This window comes from Drosophila mauritiana, unplaced genomic scaffold, assembly GCF_004382145.1.
Source record: "Drosophila mauritiana strain mau12 unplaced genomic scaffold, ASM438214v1 U_333, whole genome shotgun sequence".
NCBI classification, from domain to species: Eukaryota; Metazoa; Arthropoda; class Insecta; order Diptera; family Drosophilidae; genus Drosophila; species Drosophila mauritiana.
Window position 1 is genome coordinate 34,288 of NW_022881469.1, and position 20,199 is coordinate 54,486.

A 20,199-nucleotide genomic window follows, 5' to 3' on the forward strand; every position below is an offset into this window, starting at 1 on the left:
AATATGGATTCTTATGAAAGAAATATAAATTATATATTAAATGTGGAAATATTATCATATGCGCTTGGTTTTATGTTATATATTACCAGAGATATATATGAAAAGAGATAAATTTTAAATTTATCTTCAAAATGCAAATGATTTAACTTAATATTTATATTGGTTAAACAAAAATTGTACATGTGTGGATACAATAATTATGTATGTTGGAAATAAAATGATATTTTATAATGAAATATGTATGTATAAAAAGATAAAATTATAGAAATATATATATTACAATAATTAGATGAAATTCTTGTTATATTGGTAAAACAAGTATAAATTAAAAATGAAATATGGATTACGAATGCTATATAAAAATGGCCGTAATCGAATGGATTTTTTTACTTATATATTTAAAATTTTACCCAAAGGCGAAATATTGAATTTTATTCAATATAATAAAAATCATGGAATTATATAAAGTGAAAAATCTATATATCTATATATTATTATATTGCTTATTTCGATTCAAAATATATGAATGGAATATGAAGGAAAAACATTATTCTGGTTGATCCTGCAGTAGTTATATGCTTGTCTCAAAGATTAAGCCATGCATGTCTAAGTACACACGAATTAAAGTGAAACCGCAAAAGGCTCATTATATCAGTTATGGTTCCTTAGATCGTTAACAGTTACTTGGATAACTGTGGTAATTCTAGAGCTAATACATGCAATTAAAACATGAACCTTATGGGACATGTGCTTTTATTAGGCTAAAACCAAGCGATCGCAAGATCGTTATATTGGTTGAACTCTAGATAACATGCAGATCGTAATGGTCTTGTACCGACGACAGATCTTTCAAATGTCTGCCCTATCAACTTTTGATGGTAGTATCTAGGACTACCATGGTTGCAACGGGTAACGGGGAATCAGGGTTCGATTCCGGAGAGGGAGCCTGAGAAACGGCTACCACATCTAAGGAAGGCAGCAGGCGCGTAAATTACCCACTCCCAGCTCGGGGAGGTAGTGACGAAAATAACAATACAGGACTCATATCCGAGGCCCTGTAATTGGAATGAGTACACTTTAAATCCTTTAACAAGGACAATTGGAGGGCAAGTCTGGTGCCAGCAGCCGCGGTAATTCCAGCTCCAATAGCGTATATTAAAGTTGTTGCGGTTAAAACGTTCGTAGTTGAACTTGTGCTTCATACGGGTAGTACAACTTACAATTGTGGTTAGTACTATACCTTTATGTATGTAAGCGTATTACCGGTGGAGTTCTTATATGTGATTAAATACTTGTATTTTTTCATATGTTCCTCCTATTTAAAAACCTGCACTAGTGCTCTTAAACGAGTGTTATTGTGGGCCGGTACTATTACTTTGAACAAATTAGAGTGCTTAAAGCAGGCTTCAAATGCCTGAATATTCTGTGCATGGGATAATGAAATAAGACCTCTGTTCTGCTTTCATTGGTTTTCAGATCAAGAGGTAATGATTAATAGAAGCAGTTTGGGGGCATTAGTATTACGACGCGAGAGGTGAAATTCTTGGACCGTCGTAAGACTAACTTAAGCGAAAGCATTTGCCAAGATGTTTTCATTAATCAAGAACGAAAGTTAGAGGTTCGAAGGCGATCAGATACCGCCTAGTTCTAACCATAAACGATGCCAGCTAGCAATTGGGTGTAGCTACTTTTATGGCTCTCTCAGTCGCTTCCCGGGAAACCAAAGCTTTTGGGCTCCGGGGGAAGTATGGTTGCAAAGCTGAAACTTAAAGGAATTGACGGAAGGGCACCACCAGGAGTGGAGCCTGCGGCTTAATTTGACTCAACACGGGAAAACTTACCAGGTCCGAACATAAGTGTGTAAGACAGATTGATAGCTCTTTCTCGAATCTATGGGTGGTGGTGCATGGCCGTCTTAGTTCGTGGAGTGATTTGTCTGGTTAATTCCGATAACGAACGAGACTCAAATATATTAAATAGATATCTTCAGGATTATGGTGCTGAAGCTTATGTAGCCTTCATTCATGGTGGCAGTAAAATGTTTATTGTGTTTGAATGTGTTTATGTAAGTGGAGCCGTACCTGTTGGTTTGTCCCATTATAAGGACACTAGCTTCTTAAATGGACAAATTGCGTCTAGCAATAATGAGATTGAGCAATAACAGGTCTGTGATGCCCTTAGATGTCCTGGGCTGCACGCGCGCTACAATGAAAGTATCAACGTGTATTTCCTAGACCGAGAGGTCCGGGTAAACCGCTGAACCACTTTCATGCTTGGGATTGTGAACTGAAACTGTTCACATGAACTTGGAATTCCCAGTAAGTGTGAGTCATTAACTCGCATTGATTACGTCCCTGCCTTTGTACACCACCGCCCGTCGCTACTACCGATTGAATTATTTAGTGAGGTCTCCGGACGTGATCACTGTGACGCCTTGCGTGTTACGGTTGTTTCGCAAAAGTTGACCGAACTTGATTATTTAGAGGAAGTAAAAGTCGTAACAAGGTTTCCGTAGGTGAACCTGCGGAAGGATCATTATTGTATAATATCCTTATCGTTAATAAACATTTGTTATAATACAAATAAATACAATTTACCAAAATAAAAATATTACAAATGATTCCACGGAATCAAAAGTTAAAGTCAAAATAAAATGAAGATGGCTTTTATTTTATATGTGGGGCTTGGCAACCTCATAAAAAGACTTTAACATTATTAATGTTGTTGTGCGTATTTGTGGCAGTACCTACTACAACAATGGCGTTTCCTATAAAAACAAATTCTCGAAAATGGAAATCGAAGAAACTGAACAAAATTTGAAAGTAGAAGTCGAATTAAAATTAAAATAATTTTGAATGTGGTATTCAAATAAGTGTGTGTGTATATGGACCATAATATACACGCGTTGCGAATATGTATTGTTCATCTATGTTATGAGCATACGTTGGCTAATGCAACAACCTAAAATATACAATGTTTGTACCTGTCATCCATCAGGTTAATGTTTTATATAAATTTTGCAGTATGTGTCACCCAAAATAGCAAACCATAACCAGATTTTTATGATACATAATGCTTATATGAAACTAAGACATATCGCAACATTTATTTTTAGGTATAAAATAAATTTATTGAAGGAATTGATATATGCCAGTAAAATGGGTGTATTTTTAATTTCTTTCAAATAAAAACAATATTGATTTATATAAAAAATGAATTATAAAACTCTAAGCGGTGGATCACTCGGCTCATGGGTCGATGAAGAACGCAGCAAAACTGTGCGTCATCGTGTGAACTGCAGGACACATGAACATCGACATTTTGAACGCATATCGCAGTCCATGCTGTTATGTACTTTAATTAATTTTATAGTGCTGCTTGGACTACATATGGTTGAGGGTTGTAAGACTATGCTAATTAAGTTGTTTATAAATTTTTTATAAGCATATGGTATATTATTGGGATTAAATAATGATTTTATTCATAATATTTAAAAAAGAAATGAAAAACATTATCTCACATTTGAATGTGAAAAAACGAAGAGAAATATTTTCTTTTTCAATCAAATAATACTGAGAAATGTCTAGCATAAAAAATTGAAATATTTTTCATCTAGAATTGTCTCTTATTAATGATTCGGAAAAAGAAAAATCTTGGTTTTGTTATTATTCTTCGTTGGTTCGTTAAATGGATAAAAAATAACTTTGCTTACAAGAACTATTGGAACTATTTATAACGAATTTAATTGATTGTTTTATCATTTATATATAAAGAATTTATGGCAAAAAATAGTTATATATACAACCTCAACTCATATGGGACTACCCCCTGAATTTAAGCATATTAATTAGGGGAGGAAAAGAAACTAACAAGGATTTTCTTAGTAGCGGCGAGCGAAAAGAAAACAGTTCAGCACTAAGTCACTTTGTCTATATGGCAAATGTGAGATGCAGTGTATGGAGCGTCAATATTCTAGTATGAGAAATTAATGATTTAAGTCCTTCTTAAATGAGGCCATTTACCCATAGAGGGTGCCAGGCCCGTATAACGTTAATGATTACTAGATGATGTTTCCAAAGAGTCGTGTTGCTTGATAGTGCAGCACTAAGTGGGTGGTAAACTCCATCTAAAACTAAATATAACCATGAGACCGATAGTAAACAAGTACCGTGAGGGAAAGTTGAAAAGAACTCTGAATAGAGAGTTAAACAGTACGTGAAACTGCTTAGAGGTTAAGCCCGATGAACCTGAATATCCGTTATGGAAAATTCATCATTAAAATTGTAATATTTAAATAATATTATTAAGAATAATGTGCATTTTTCCATATAAGGACATTGTAATCTATTAGCATATCCCAAATTTATCATAAAATATAACTTATAGTTTATTCCAATTAAATTGCTTGCATTTTAACACAGAATAAATGTTATTAATTTGATAAAGTGCTGATAGATTTATATTATTACAGAGCGTTAATTTTTCGGAATTATATAATGGCATAATTATCATTGATTTTTGTGTTTATTATATGCTCTTGTATGATTAACAATGCGAAAGATTCAGGATACCTTCGGGACCCGTCTTGAAACACGGACCAAGGAGTCTAACATATGTGCAAGTTATTGGGATGTAAACCTAATAGCGTAATTAACTTGACTAATAATGGGATTAGTTTTTTAGCTATTTATAGCTAATTAACACAATCCCGGGGCGTTCTATATAGTTATGTATAATGTATATTTATATTATTTATGCCTCTAACTGGAACGTACCTTGAGCATATATGCTGTGACCCGAAAGATGGTGAACTATACTTGATCAGGTTGAAGTCAGGGGAAACCCTGATGGAAGACCGAAACAGTTCTGACGTGCAAATCGATTGTCAGAATTGAGTATAGGGGCGAAAGACCAATCGAACCATCTAGTAGCTGGTTCCTTCCGAAGTTTCCCTCAGGATAGCTGGTGCATTTTAATATTATATAAAATAATCTTATCTGGTAAAGCGAATGATTAGAGGCCTTAGGGTCGAAACGATCTTAACCTATTCTCAAACTTTAAATGGGTAAGAACCTTAACTTTCTTGATATGAAGTTCAAGGTTATGATATAATGTGCCCAGTGGGCCACTTTTGGTAAGCAGAACTGGCGCTGTGGGATGAACCAAACGTAATGTTACGGTGCCCAAATTAACAACTCATGCAGATACCATGAAAGGCGTTGGTTGCTTAAAACAGCAGGACGGTGATCATGGAAGTCGAAATCCGCTAAGGAGTGTGTAACAACTCACCTGCCGAAGCAACTAGCCCTTAAAATGGATGGCGCTTAAGTTGTATACCTATACATTACCGCTAAAGTAGATGATTTATATTACTTGTGATATAAATTTTGAAACTTTAGTGAGTAGGAAGGTACAATGGTATGCGTAGAAGTGTTTGGCGTAAGCCTGCATGGAGCTGCCATTGGTACAGATCTTGGTGGTAGTAGCAAATAATCGAATGAGACCTTGGAGGACTGAAGTGGAGAAGGGTTTCGTGTGAACAGTGGTTGATCACGAGTTAGTCGGTCCTAAGTTCAAGGCGAAAGCCGAAAATTTTCAAGTAAAACAAAAATGCCTAACTATATAAACAAAGCGAATATAATACACTTGAATAATTTTGAACGAAAGGGAATACGGTTCCAATTCCGTAACCTGTTGAGTATCCGTTTGTTATTAAATATGGGCCTCGTGCTCATCCTGGCAACAGGAACGACCATAAAGAAGCCGTCGAGAGATATCGGAAGAGTTTTCTTTTCTGTTTTATAGCCGTACTACCATGGAAGTCTTTCGCAGAGAGATATGGTAGATGGGCTAGAAGAGCATGACATATACTGTTGTGTCGATATTTTCTCCTCGGACCTTGAAAATTTATGGTGGGGACACGCAAACTTCTCAACAGGCCGTACCAATATCCGCAGCTGGTCTCCAAGGTGAAGAGTCTCTAGTCGATAGAATAATGTAGGTAAGGGAAGTCGGCAAATTAGATCCGTAACTTCGGGATAAGGATTGGCTCTGAAGATTGAGATAGTCGGGCTTGATTGGGAAACAATAACATGGTTTATGTGCTCGTTCTGGGTAAATAGAGTTTCTAGCATTTATGTTAGTTACTTGTTCCCCGGATAGTTTAGTTACGTAGCCAATTGTGGAACTTTCTTGCTAAAATTTTTAAGAATACTATTTGGGTTAAACCAATTAGTTCTTATCAATTATAACGATTATCAATTAACAATCAATTCAGAACTGGCACGGACTTGGGGAATCCGACTGTCTAATTAAAACAAAGCATTGTGATGGCCCTAGCGGGTGTTGACACAATGTGATTTCTGCCCAGTGCTCTGAATGTCAAAGTGAAGAAATTCAAGTAAGCGCGGGTCAACGGCGGGAGTAACTATGACTCTCTTAAGGTAGCCAAATGCCTCGTCATCTAATTAGTGACGCGCATGAATGGATTAACGAGATTCCTACTGTCCCTATCTACTATCTAGCGAAACCACAGCCAAGGGAACGGGCTTGGAATAATTAGCGGGGAAAGAAGACCCTTTTGAGCTTGACTCTAATCTGGCAGTGTAAGGAGACATAAGAGGTGTAGAATAAGTGGGAGATATTAGACCTCGGTTTGGTATCGTCAATGAAATACCACTACTCTTATTGTTTCCTTACTTACTTGATTAAATGGAACGTGTATCATTTCCTAGCCATTATACGGATATATTTATTATATCTTATGGTATTGGGTTTTGATGCAAGCTTCTTGATCAAAGTATCACGAGTTTGTTATATAATCGCAAACAAATTCTTTAATAAAACGATGCATTTATGTATTTTTGATTTGAAAATTTGGTATAACTCCAATTACTCAGGTATGATCCAATTCAAGGACATTGCCAGGTAGGGAGTTTGACTGGGGCGGTACATCTCTCAAATAATAACGGAGGTGTCCCAAGGCCAGCTCAGTGCGGACAGAAACCACACATAGAGCAAAAGGGCAAATGCTGACTTGATCTCGGTGTTCAGTACACACAGGGACAGCAAAAGCTCGGCCTATCGATCCTTTTGGTTTAAAGAGTTTTTAACAAGAGGTGTCAGAAAAGTTACCATAGGGATAACTGGCTTGTGGCGGCCAAGCGTTCATAGCGACGTCGCTTTTTGATCCTTCGATGTCGGCTCTTCCTATCATTGTGAAGCAAAATTCACCAAGCGTTGGATTGTTCACCCATGCAAGGGAACGTGAGCTGGGTTTAGACCGTCGTGAGACAGGTTAGTTTTACCCTACTAATGACAAAACGTTGTTGCGACAGCATTCCTGCGTAGTACGAGAGGAACCGCAGGTACGGACCAATGGCACAATACTTGTTCGAGCGAACAGTGGTATGACGCTACGTCCGTTGGATTATGCCTGAACGCCTCTAAGGTCGTATCCGTGCTGGACTGCAATGATAAATAAGGGGCAATTTGCATTGTATGGCTTCTAAACCATTTAAAGTTTATAATTTATTTTATAAACGACAATGGATGTGATGCCAATGTAATTTGTAACATAGTAAATTAGGAGGATCTTCGATCACCTGATGCCGCGCTAGTTACATATAAAAGCATTATTTAATACAATGACAAAGCCTAGAATCAATTGTAAACGACTTTTGTAACAGGCAAGGTGTTGTAAGTGGTTGAGCAGCTGCCATACTGCGATCCACTGAAGCTTATCCTTTGCTTGATGATTCGATAAATAAATGATTTTTCCTGTAGCCAAACAAACACCTCGTCATCAATTTAGTGACGCATATGATATTGTCCCTATCATATAATTTTTGATATAAAGACTTTAAAGAATTTATCAGTTGCCAAATACCTCGTCATCAATTTAGTGACGCATATGATATTGTCCCTATCATATAATTAATATAAAGACTTTAAAGAATTGTTCAGTTGCCAAAACCTCGTCATCAATTTAGTGACGCATATGATATTGTCCCTATCATATAATTTTTATATAAAAACTTTAAGAATTGTTCAAGTTGCCAAAACCTCGTCATCAATTTAGTTTTTTTTTTTTTTTTTTTTTTTTTAGCGTGCGTTTATTTATTTAAAATCTGTCCTAGTGGACAATAATTAAATGGTTTTGCGGGGGAACATTAGCTTAAGGGATACTATTGTACATGTATTTGTGGCGGGTTTTATATGTGTTGTCTATTGTTGTGGAAGATCGAGAGGGTGTCTCTCATGAGACGTCTGCTTGTTTGGCTATTGTCTAACAGGTTGGTGGCGAGGTGGTTAGGGTGGTTTTCGAGCCTTTTCAGGTATCTCTCGCTGAGCCTGGAGATTTCATCAGCGACTTGTGGGATTCCAAGTTCCCTATGTATGGCGACATTCTCGTGGTAGGGATGCGCATTACAGGCAATTCTCAAGCACCTATTCTGGAACGCTGTATACGCAGCGATTCGTGTGGCTTGCCGTGCCCCATAGCTGTATCCCGTAGGTCCAGATGGGCTTGAGAATTGCCTTGTACACCAGGATTTTGTGGTTCTGCCTTAGCTTGGACCCTCTCCATAAGCCAATGCATCTGCCTCAGACGCGCATCGGCCTGTATGCGTTTGCTGACGATGTGGGACGCCAAGTGAGCCTGCGGTCCAGGGTAAGTCCTAGGTACTTGGGTGCGGGTGCGTTGGGAATGATGACTCCGTTTAGCGTGACCGGTGGGCAGTCTCCTCTCCTTAGTGCAAATGTTGTTTGGGTAGATTTTTCCGCGTTCACTACGATGTTCCACCTGCTGAGCCAGGGGATGTAGCGCGTCCATTTGCCTTTGGATTGTTTCGGAGGCTTCTCGTGGGTCGGATGAGGAGGCGAGGAAAGCCGTGTCATCTGCATAAGTCGCTATAGTTAGGTTCCTGGAGGGGATTATGGGAAGGTCTGCGGTGTAAGGGTGTACAGTATTGGTCCGAGCACACTGCCTTGCGGAACTCCAGCTCTGATCAGTCTGGTAGGCTTATTGCACTTCCGCATCTGACTTGGAATGCTCTTCCCTCAGTGTAGGATTTGAGGAGGGTAAAATGGGGGCTTGGGAGGTAGGATTTGAGTTTATGGAGGAGTCCAGGATGCCAACTCTGTCGAATGCCTGCTTCACGTCGAGCATTACAGCGCAGCAGTATTTCTTTTGCTCGAATGCCTCGGGATCCGTTCGATAGCCGGTGGCATTGCTCTGGTGTTCCGTGGGAGCGCCTGAAGCCAAACTGGTGATCGGGGATCAAACCAGCCTCATCCAGTACTGGCAATACTCTGCGCAAAATACTCTTTCGAGTATTTTGGAGAGGATTGCCAGCAACTAATCGGACGATAGGAGGCGAGATTGGCTTCAGGCTTCCAGGCTTGAGGGAGGACAATAACCTCTGCTCTTTTCCACTCTTCCGGAAGTACCCTAGCCGGAAGCAGCTGTTGTAAATGCTGGCCAGCATTTGTGTGCAGCGGAATGGGGAGCATTTTTAGGGCCGCCGCATCTATACGATCCAGGCCTGGAGATTTGTTGTTCTTCAGTAGAGCAATCTCCTGCCGCAACTTCCTCAGGGTCGACTGGTTCCAACGGGGGACCGGGAGAGCTTGGGCTATTGAGAAACGGGCTGTTTCAGCATGTTCTTCCGGCAGTGCAGCAGTCGAACGGAGAGAAGGCGTTGTAAAGGTGTTCGGCGAAGCTTCTGCTCTTTCAGCATCCGAACGGCACCAGGATCCATCTGCTTTGCGCACTGCGGAAACCTTTTTGGCTGGTCGTTTAATGTGGCGGGTGCGTTCCACAGATTGTGGTCTGGGTCCCGGGAGAGAGTTCTCGAGGAATCTGAGGAAGGAGTCCTGGCGTAGGCTGGAGATCTTGTCCTTCAACTCCTTTGTGGCGTGATTGAGCGTGTTTTTGTCTCTTGGATTGCGCGTCAAGAACCAACTCTCCTGAGACGCTCTTCTCAGTCCACGAGTGCCGCAATTTCCGGGGACCAGAGGTGGAGGTCCTGCTAGGTGTTCTCGCAGTTTTGGTGGCGGTGGGCTTGCGAATTCCGCAGCGTTTTGCATCTGCCTGGTGAGATTCCGATAGCTTCATCAATGTTCCTGGGTGTGTTGAGGATGGGGTTCGGATTGACGGTGGAGAGCATCCAGGACGCGAATTGGCGGCGTCGGTATATTTTCCAGTGAGCCTTCTGAGCGGGTTTTCCTGAGGACTGGCGTGTTGATTAGCACGTTTATTGCACCAGTGGTCTGACAGGAGATCAGCATTTGTTGTGCAGCTGATCTTCGCATGCCTATGCCTTTCGACACAGCAAAGTCCAGTAGGTCTGGAGTCTTGAGGGGATTCGTTGGCCAGTGAGTGGCTCGCCAGTGGAGTGGCAGTCCAGTCGGTGGCGTTGCAGGTACCCAACAGAGTTTTCCTTTGGGGTTGTTGGCGCGCGATCCCACAAGAATGTTTGGCGTTATAATCTCCAGCTGCTATGAAGCGGGGCCCAAAATGCTCGAAGAACTCACTGAGGTGAGATGCTGTTATGCGGTATCTGGGGGGAAGTAGACCGCTCCAATGTCTAAATCTCCTTGCGGGCTGACAATCCTGATGACAGGACATTGTGCCCAGTCTTGCTGAAACGCGGGCAGCTCTAGGTATTGATACCGCTCCTGATGAGGATGGCTGCTCCACCGCGTGCTCTGCCAGAAGGATGGTCTGCATGGATGAGGTCATATCCGCTGATATTAAAGTGGGATCTGGGGGAGAAGTGGGTTTCGGCTACGAGTAGGATATCGATCTGGTGGGTCTTCAGATTGGTGCTCGGACTATGGCCTTGCTGTTCTGCAGGCCGTTCGCATTCCAGACGACTAGGTGGAGCTTTAGTTGCATGACTTGCTGTTGAGAATGGTGGCACAGCTGTGTCATCTGGGTGAACATGCGCTCCATCATCCTTTCCATCATTCCTTCCATGCGAGCGAACATCGCTTCTATCTGACGGAGTGTGGGGTTCTGTTTGGGTTTGGACTGGGGGTTGTGGGATTCTGCGGGTGCTGCGTGCACTCCGTTGAGGGCGTCTCGGTAGCTCCTGCCAGAGGTGACGTTTGGTGATGCACGGGCGGCGCCTTGTTAGCATTAGCGACGGGCCTTGTTTTCGGAGGCAGCGAGTGCTTTGGCCTTTTGTATGCAGGGCATCCCTTGAAAGACGCAGGATGGTCCGCCTGGCAGTGGAAGCAGCACGCTTTGTCGTCCTCCCTCTTCTCACATGCCTCGATTCGTGAGGGCCTCCACACTTTACACATCGGTATTCCAGGAAGCAGTAACGCTGTGTATGACCGAATCCTTTGGCAATGAAGCATTGAGGCACGTCGTTGAACTTCTGCGGCGGTCAATGGTTACTACGACCTGCAGATCCGCTTGATTGGTAGACGTCTTTGTGTTGCTGGAAGGTCCAGGTTGGCGAAGAATATTCCCAGGGTTCTTTAGTTCTTCTGCCATGGGATTGTGCAGATCTCTAACAGCGTGCCTTGTTGCGAAGGTCTTCAATGATTTCCTCACGATCGGTGGAGTGGTGGAGTCCTTTGATGACAACTTGTATGCACGTTATCTTTTCGGCTGGAAAGTCCGATGCTCTTGTTTTGGGCCACAAGTTGGAGACGCCAGAGCTGTATAGGTCTTTGTCCGGCATCATGACACGTACGTTGTTGCCATTCACGGTCTTGTAGGTAAAATTGTTCTTCGGGCCTACAAGAGTCGTGATCATCTTGACGAGTGCCGAGATGTTGGTCACATCGGGGATAAAAATCGGAGGTGGCTTGATGGTCTTCGGGGTGGGCTTTGGTTTCTCGGGGGTCTTGGGCTTGGAATCGTCTTTAGGTCCGGGTTCGTCATCAGAGCTCTCTTGGTCGTACTCGTCTTCTTCGGTCGAGAGTAAAGCGAAGGCGTTGTTGGCGAGCTTCTTGCGCAGAGCTGCGCTAGTGCTTGGCTTATCTTCCAGCTCCTCTCCCTGTGCTTTCTTTGCCGGTTTTTCGCTTTATCTCGCCCGGCTCTGTATGCGAGGTGCTTCCCTCGCTGCTGGAGCTGCTCTTGCGTGTTCTCAGAGCCTTTTTGCGTGGTGTTGTTCCAAGCTTGTGGGTGCGCGGGGGGCCTGCCAGTCCATCTTCTCCAAAGTTGATAAGGAGTGAGGAGGGGGGGGGGGGGGGGGGGAAGCTGGGCACCGTAAGCCGGTGAGCCAGGCAGCACGTGGCTGCTGCTTTGCAATTATACCGCTGCTTCGAGCACTGGGTTTTTTGCGCTGATAACACGCACACTCGGGTGTGCGATGGTGTTAGTGCGAACTACGTTAGGTACGTTGGCTGGGCCATCAAAAACGCGCGACAAGATCACGCGACGCGAAGTGGCTGGGCACAAGTAACGGGACTTACAACTGTGAACAATTTGCTAACAATTTTGCTGTCGATCCGCAGGCACGTCTGCACTCGTCGAGTGTTCGATCGCGACTGATCAATTTAGTGACGCATATGATATTGTCCCTATCATATAATTAATATAAGACTTTAATGAATTGTGTCAAGTTGCCAAACACCTCGTCATCAATTAGTGACGCATATGATATTGTCCCTATCATATAATTTTGATATAAAGACTTTAAAGAATTATATCAAGTTGCCAAATACCTCGTCATCAATTTAGTGACGCATATGATATTGTCTCTATCATATAATTAATATAAAGACTTTAATGAATTGTGTCAAGTTGCCAAAACACCTCCGTCATCAATTTAAGTGACGCATATGATATTGTCCCTATCATATAATTTTTGATATAAAAACTTTAAAGAATTGTATCAAGTTGCCAAATACCTCGTCATCAATTTAGTGACGCATATGATATTGTCCCTATCATATAATTAATATAAAGACTTTAATGAATTGTGTCAAGTTGCCAAACACCTCGTCATCAATTTAGTGACGCATATGATATTGTCCCTATCATATAATTTTTGATATAAAAACTTTAAAGAATTGTATCAAGTTGCCAAATACCTCGTCATCAATTTAGTGACGCATATGATATTGTCCCTATCATATAATTAATATAAAGACTTTAATGAATTGTGTCAAGTTGCCAAACACCTCGTCATCAATTTAGTGACGCATATGATATTGTCCCTATCATATAATATTTGATATAAAGACTTTAAAGAATTATATCAAGTTGCCAAATACCTCGTCATCAATTTAGTGACGCATATGATATTGTCTCTATCATATAATTAATATAAAGACTTTAATGAATTGTGTCAAGTTGCCAAACACCTCGTCATCAATTTAGTGACGCATATGATATTGTCCCTATCATATAATTTTTGATATAAAGACTTTAAAGAATTCTATCAAGTTGCCAAATACCTCGTCATCAATTAGTGACGCATATGATATTGTCTCTATCATATAATTAATATAAAGACTTTAATGATTGTGTCACGTTGCCAAACACCTCGTCATCAATTTAGTGACGCATATGATATTGTCCCTATCATATAATTAATATAAAGACTTTTTAAAGAATTGTATCAAGTTGCCAAACACCTCGTCATCAACTACTATATTATGGTTGCGCCGACCTCTCATATGTATTCTCTTATGTCTTCATAGGATTTTGGCAATTATACGAGTAAATTAAATAATAACATATGAAAATGATTAATTATTATATGTATAAGGGAAAAAATGCTGAAATATTCCCATATTATCTTAGTATTATAGAGGAAAGACCGTTGCCGACCTCTGATATTGTTCAAAACTTATGTATTTATATGATTTTGGCAATTATATGAGTAAATTAAATAATATACATATAAAATGATTAAATATTATATGTATAAATGTATAAAGGAAAAAATGATGAAATATTCCCACATTATCTTAGTATTATAGAGGAAAGACCGTTGCTGACCTTGATATTGTTCAAAACTTATGTATTTATATTTTGATAATATGAGTAAATTAATATAAATAAAATGATTTTTTTTTTTTATAATCTTATTTTTTTTATATTATGAGGAAAGACCGTTACTCTGATATTGTTCAAACTTATGTATTTATATGATTTTGCAATTATATGAGTAAATTAAATAATATACATATGAAAATTATTAATTATTATATGTATAGGGAAAAAATGCTGAAATATTCCCACATTCTCTTAGTATTATAGAGAAAAGCCATTATAGTGAGAGGGTATAGTAGTGTAAACGACCGGAATTACGACAGAGGGTTCAAAAACTACTATAGGTAGGCAGTGGTTGCCGACCTCTCATATTGTTCAAAACTTATGTATTCATATGATTTTGGCAATTATATGAGTAAATTAAATAATATACATATGAAAATTATTAATTATTATATGTATAGGGGAAAAAATGCTGAAATATTCCCACATTCTCTTAGTATTATAGAGAAAAGCCATTATAGTGAGAGGGTATAGTAGTGTAAACGACCGGAATTACGACAGAGGGTTCAAAAACTACTATAGGTAGGCAGTGGTTGCCGACCTCTCATATTGTTCAAAACTTATGTATTCATATGATTTTGGCAATTATATGAGTAAATTAAATAATATACATATGAAAATTATTAATTATTATATGTATAGGGGAAAAAATGCTGAAATATTCCCACATTCTCTTAGTATTATAGAGAAAAGCCATTATAGTGAGAGGTATAGTAGTGTAAACGACCGGAATTACGACAGAGGGTTCAAAAACTACTATAGGTAGGCAGTGGTTGCCGACCTCTCATATTGTTCAAAACTTATGTATTCATATGATTTTGGCAATTATATGAGTAAATTAAATAATATACATATGAAAATTATTAATTATTATATGTATAAGGGAAAAAATGCTGAAAATATCCCACATTCTCTTAGTATTATAGAGAAAAGCCATTATAGTGAGAGGGTATAGTAGTGTAAACGACCGGAATTACGACAGAGGGTTCAAAAACTACTATAGGTAGGCAGTGGTTGCCGACCTCTCATATTGTTCAAAACTTATGTATTCATATGATTTTGGCAATAATATGAGTAAATTAAATAATATACATATGAAAATGATTAATTATTATATGTATAAGGGAAAAAATTCTGAAAATATCCCACATTCTCTTAGTATTATAGAGAAAAGCCATTATAGTGAGAGGGTATAGTAGTGTAAACGACCGGAATTACGACAGAGGGTTCAAAAACTACTATAGGTAGGCAGTGGTTGCCGACCTCTCATATTGTTCAAAACTTATGTATTCATATGATTTTGGCAATAATATGAGTAAATTAAATAATATACATATGAAAATGATTAATTATTATATGTATAAGGGAAAAAATGCTGAAAATATCCCACATTCTCTTAGTATTATAGAGAAAAGCCATTATAGTGAGAGGGTATAGTAGTGTAAACGACCGGAATTACGACAGAGGGTTCAAAAACTACTATAGGTAGGCAGTGGTTGCCGACCTCTCATATTGTTCAAAACTTATGTATTCATATGATTTTGGCAATAATATGAGTAAATTAAATAATATACATATGAAAATGATTAATTATTATATGTATAAGGGAAAAAATGCTGAAAATATCCCACATTCTCTTAGTATTATAGAGAAAAGCCATTATAGTGAGAGGGTATAGTAGTGTAAACGACCGGAATTACGACAGAGGGTTCAAAAACTACTATAGGTAGGCAGTGGTTGCCGACCTCTCATATTGTTCAAAACTTATGTATTCATATGATTTTGGCAATAATATGAGTAAATTAAATAATATACATATGAAAATGATTAATTATTATATGTATAAGGGAAAAAATAATCATATTATATATGAATAATGGAAAAAAAATGAAATGTTCCTATAATCTCTTAATATATAAGAGAATAGCCCGTATGTTGGGTGGCAAACGGAATTGAAAATACCCGCTTTGAGGACAGCGGGTTCAAAAACTACTATAGGTAGGCAGTGGTTGCCGACCTCCCGCATTATTCGAAATATTTATTTCGGATTATGTTTATATTGGTTACATACAATAAAGTATATTATTATCCGTACAAATTTGTTTCTCAGTTCTATAGAACACGGGACTTGGCTCCGCGGATAATAGGAATATACGCTTTATAGATAATATCGTTGAAACAAAAGTCAAGTTTCTATTATATATAGAATAACAAATCGTTTCCATATATTATCGTTAATTTTTGGAGGCAGGCAAATATTAATTTATTACCTGCCGTATAGTTGGATTATTATATCGTTACGGTATAATACAAATATGGATTCTTATGAAAGAAATATAAAATTATATATTAAATGTGGAAATATTATCATATGCGCTTGGTTTTATGTTATATATTACCAGAGATATATATGAAAAGAGATAAATTTTAAATTTATCTTCAAAATGCAAATGATTTAACTTAATATTTATATTGGTTAAACAAAAATTGTACATGTGTGGATACAATAATTATGTATGTTGGAAATAAAATGATATTTTATAATGAAATATGTATGTATAAAAAGATAAAATTATAGAAATATATATATTACAATAATTAGATGAAATTCTTGTTATATTGGTAAAACAAGTATAAATTAAAAATGAAAATATGGATTACGAATGCTATATAAAAATGGCCGTAATCGAATGGATTTTTTTACTTATATATTTAAAATTTTACCCAAAGGCGAAATATTGAATTTTATTCAATATAATAAAAATCATGGAATTATATAAAGTGAAAAATCTATATATCTATATATCTATTATATTGCTTATTTCGATTCAAAATATATGAATGGAATATGAAGGAAAAACATTATTCTGGTTGATCCTGCCAGTAGTTATATGCTTGTCTCAAAGATTAAGCCATGCATGTCTAAGTACACACGAATTAAAAGTGAAACCGCAAAAGGCTCATTATATCAGTTATGGTTCCTTAGATCGTTAACAGTTACTTGGATAACTGTGGTAATTCTAGAGCTAATACATGCAATTAAAACATGAACCTTATGGGACATGTGCTTTTATTAGGCTAAAACCAAGCGATCGCAAGATCGTTATATTGGTTGAACTCTAGATAACATGCAGATCGTATGGTCTTGTACCGACGACAGATCTTTCAAATGTCTGCCCTATCAACTTTTGATGGTAGTATCTAGGACTACCATGGTTGCAACGGGTAACGGGGAATCAGGGTTCGATTCCGGAGAGGGAGCCTGAGAAACGGCTACCACATCTAAGGAAGGCAGCAGGCGCGTAAATTACCCACTCCCAGCTCGGGAGGTAGTGACGAAAAATAACAATACAGGACTCATATCCGAGGCCCTGTAATTGGAATGAGTACACTTTAAATCCTTTAACAAGGACCAATTGGAGGGCAAGTCTGGTGCCAGCAGCCGCGGTAATTCCAGCTCCAATAGCGTATATTAAAGTTGTTGCGGTTAAAACGTTCGTAGTTGAACTTGTGCTTCATACGGGTAGTACAACTTACAATTGTGGTTAGTACTATACCTTTATGTATGTAAGCGTATTACCGGTGGAGTTCTTATATGTGATTAAATACTTGTATTTTTTCATATGTTCCTCCTATTTAAAAACCTGCACTAGTGCTCTTAAACGAGTGTTATTGTGGGCCGGTACTATTACTTTGAACAAATTAGAGTGCTTAAAGCAGGCTTCAAATGCCTGAATATTCTGTGCATGGGATAATGAAATAAGACCTCTGTTCTGCTTTCATTGGTTTTCAGATCAAGAGGTAATGATTAATAGAAGCAGTTTGGGGGCATTAGTATTACGACGCGAGAGGTGAAATTCTTGGACCGTCGTAAGACTAACTTAAGCGAAAGCATTTGCCAAAGATGTTTTCATTAATCAAGAACGAAAGTTAGAGGTTCGAAGGCGATCAGATACCGCCCTAGTTCTAACCATAAACGATGCCAGCTAGCAATTGGGGTGTAGCTACTTTTATGGCTCTCTCAGTCGCTTCCCGGGAAACCAAAGCTTTTGGGCTCCGGGGGAAGTATGGTTGCAAAGCTGAAACTTAAAGGAATTGACGGAAGGGCACCACCAGGAGTGGAGCCTGCGGCTTAATTTGACTCAACACGGGAAAACTTACCAGGTCCGAACATAAGTGTGTAAGACAGATTGATAGCTCTTTCTCGAATCTATGGGTGGTGGTGCATGGCCGTTCTTAGTTCGTGGAGTGATTTGTCTGGTTAATTCCGATAACGAACGAGACTCAAATATATTAAATAGATATCTTCAGGATTATGGTGCTGAAGCTTATGTAGCCTTCATTCATGGTGGCAGTAAAATGTTTATTGTGTTTGAATGTGTTTATGTAAGTGGAGCCGTACCTGTTGGTTTGTCCCATTATAAGGACACTAGCTTCTTAAATGGACAAATTGCGTCTAGCAATAATGAGATTGAGCAATAACAGGTCTGTGATGCCCTTAGATGTCCTGGGCTGCACGCGCGCTACAATGAAAGTATCAACGTGTATTTCCTAGACCGAGAGGTCCGGGTAAACCGCTGAACCACTTTCATGCTTGGATTGTGAACTGAAACTGTTCACATGAACTTGGAATTCCCAGTAAGTGTGAGTCATTAACTCGCATTGATTACGTCCCTGCCCTTTGTACACACCGCCCGTCGCTACTACCGATTGAATTATTTAGTGAGGTCTCCGGACGTGATCACTGTGACGCCTTGCGTGTTACGGTTGTTTTCGCAAAAGTTGACCGAACTTGATTATTTAGAGGAAGTAAAAGTCGTAACAAGGTTTCCGTAGGTGAACCTGCGGAAGGATCATTATTGTATAATATCCTTATCGTTAATAAACATTTGTTATAATACAAATAAATACAATTTACCAAAATAAAAATATTACAAAATGATTCCACGGAATCAAAAGTTAAAGTCAAAATAAAATGAAGATGGCTTTTATTTTATATGTGGGGCTTGGCAACCTCATAAAAAGACTTTAACATTATTAATGTTGTTGTGCGTATTTGTGGCAGTACCTACTACAACAATGGCGTTTCCTATAAAAACAAATTCTCGGAAAATGGAAATCGAAGAAACTGAACAAAATTTGAAAGTAGAAGTCGAATTAAAATTAAAATAATTTTGAATGTGGTATTCAAAATAAGTGTGTGTGTATATGGACCATAATATACACGCGTTGCGAATATGTATTGTTCATCTATGTTATGAGCATACGTTGGCTAATGCAACAACCTAAAATATACAATGTTTGTACCTGTCATCCATCAGGTTAATGTTTTATATAAATTTTGCAGTATGTGTCACCCAAAATAGCAAACCATAACCAGATTTTTATGATACATAATGCTTATATGAAACTAAGACATATCGCAACATTTATTTTTAGGTATAAAAATAAATTTATTGAAGGAATTGATATATGCCAGTAAAATGGTGTATTTTTAATTTCTTTCAATAAAAACAATATTGATATTATATAAAAATGAATTATAAAACTCTAAGCGGTGGATCACTCGCTCATGGGTCGATGAAGAACGCAGCAAACTGTGCGTCATCGTGTGAACTGCAGGACACATGAACATCGACATTTTGAACGCATATCGCAGTCCATGCTGTTATGTACTTTAATTAATTTTTATAGTGCTGCTTGGACTACAATGGTTGAGGCAAAGACACTAGAATAACAAGATGCGTAACGGCCATACAAATTTTTGGCACGCGATTTTTTGGCCGTGGCTCTAGAGTGGCTCCAGGCTCTCTTTAGTTTTTGTTCGAGAGAGAAAGAGCGGAGAGCGCTACAGCAAACAGCTCTTTTCTACGCATACAGTGATAGCATACAACTGTATGTGTGCACACGTATGCTCATGTATTGGTAAATTTGACAAAATATGCCCTTCACCTTAGAAGTTCGTTGACTTTAAATCTATATTATTTTTTATCAATTGGCACCATGCGAAAAATTCTTGTTTTGCATTGCCTCAACGTTATTATTATTTAAATAAAGCTTAGAAATAGTAATAGACGAATCTATGTACATCACAAAATAAATTTCGAAAATTACTTTATATTAGAATACTTGTCATTAGGGTATTCAGCTTGCGGCGTGAGAAAAATTAATAAGCA

The 20,199-nt window shown here is 38.5% G+C and overlaps 4 non-coding genes across 4 annotated transcripts; all 4 read left to right on the forward strand.

Moving 5' to 3' along the window:
- Positions 1-549: 549 nt before the first annotated feature.
- Positions 550-2,538, forward strand: LOC117149800. Its single transcript, XR_004460526.1, has one exon. It is a non-coding gene; the product is annotated as a small subunit ribosomal RNA (ribosomal RNA).
- A 685-nt stretch (positions 2,539-3,223) lies between these two features.
- On the forward strand, positions 3,224-3,403 carry LOC117149804. The gene has a single exon (XR_004460530.1). It is a non-coding gene; the product is annotated as a 5.8S ribosomal RNA (ribosomal RNA).
- A 398-nt stretch (positions 3,404-3,801) lies between these two features.
- On the forward strand, positions 3,802-7,762 carry LOC117149802. The gene has a single exon (XR_004460528.1). It is a non-coding gene; the product is annotated as a large subunit ribosomal RNA (ribosomal RNA).
- Positions 7,763-16,887: 9,125 nt separating this feature from the next.
- LOC117149798 lies at positions 16,888-18,882 on the forward strand. Its single transcript, XR_004460524.1, has one exon. It is a non-coding gene; the product is annotated as a small subunit ribosomal RNA (ribosomal RNA).
- Positions 18,883-20,199: the final 1,317 nt, after the last annotated feature.